Source organism: Empidonax traillii, unplaced genomic scaffold, assembly GCF_003031625.1.
Source record: "Empidonax traillii isolate 1590-97213 ecotype Southwest subspecies unplaced genomic scaffold, ASM303162v1 scaffold7104:size12986, whole genome shotgun sequence".
NCBI classification, from domain to species: Eukaryota; Metazoa; Chordata; class Aves; order Passeriformes; family Tyrannidae; genus Empidonax; species Empidonax traillii.
In genome coordinates this window covers 4,272-5,342 of record NW_020962297.1, presented here as the reverse complement: position 1 = coordinate 5,342, position 1,071 = coordinate 4,272, and positions in this window count along the sequence as shown.

Here is a 1,071-nt window from a genome sequence, read left to right as displayed (position 1 = left end):
CAGCAAGAGATCGTCCCTAGAGTGAGATACGATGGTATCGGGACACTGTCGATGGGTTGGTGATAACACGTCTGCAACGACTCTTTGGCAAACAGAGGGGCTGTTCCTCCTTCCTGGTGGGAGGACTGTCCAGTGATAGCGCTGAGATGGTTCTGCTGCCTTGATGGAAGGCACTGTAAACACCAACCTTCAAGAGTCTTTAGGGTTTAATGCAATGTTAAAGGAACAAGCTTTTCTATCAGTAAGAACAATAGGCCACTGTGAAGGTAAAAGACCTTGAACTCAAGCCCATTGGTTGGTGTTGGGAAAAAATACCCTGCAAGTTTGCACTGACCGATGGAGTAAAACAGACTGTGACCACTGGACCATCAGCACAGAGTCCAAAGTGTCCCCCCCCTACAGCAATGGGGGTTAAATTGGCAATGGGTGTTTCTATGTCTTGCTCCACAGGTGGAAAAAGAGCTTTTATAATTGCTTCTATTGCCTTAGGGTTGTCTACAGTCACTGACTGTGGGATAACTGTTAACCCTGTATCATTAGGAGGAGTAGTCCCAGTTAAAATGTCTTTTCCAGCAGGTACTGGAAGGTTATTCATCGGTCTCACAAGAACTGTTTGGTAGTTGTCAATGCTTATTGTGAGTTGGTGGGGAGATGCCAACTCCACCCTAGAGACACTTGCTCTGGGTCTCTGTCTGGGAGTGAGGGGAGCAGCTGGGTGTGCTTGGCTTGTGGGGCATTTTTTATCATCTCTGCCCTTTGTGCTCAGCTCCCCATTTCCCAAAATCGAGGCCAGCCTTTGTGCAGCTTTGGGTGAAAGCGGCCTCCCTTCTCTGTCCAAGAGTGATCTACAGTCACTGGCCCAGGGCAATCCCTTTTGGCATGGGGGACACAAGCTGGGTGGTACTGTAGGTGCTCTTCTTTTAAGCTGAGAGAAATCCCTTTTAAATTGTCCTGTTTGTGTGCAGTGGTGACACGGAGACTCCTTCTGTTGTTGTTGCACTTCCAGGATTTCAGTTAGTAGGAATTAGTTGTACCTGTAGGATCCTACACTGGGAGACACCTTAACCATGT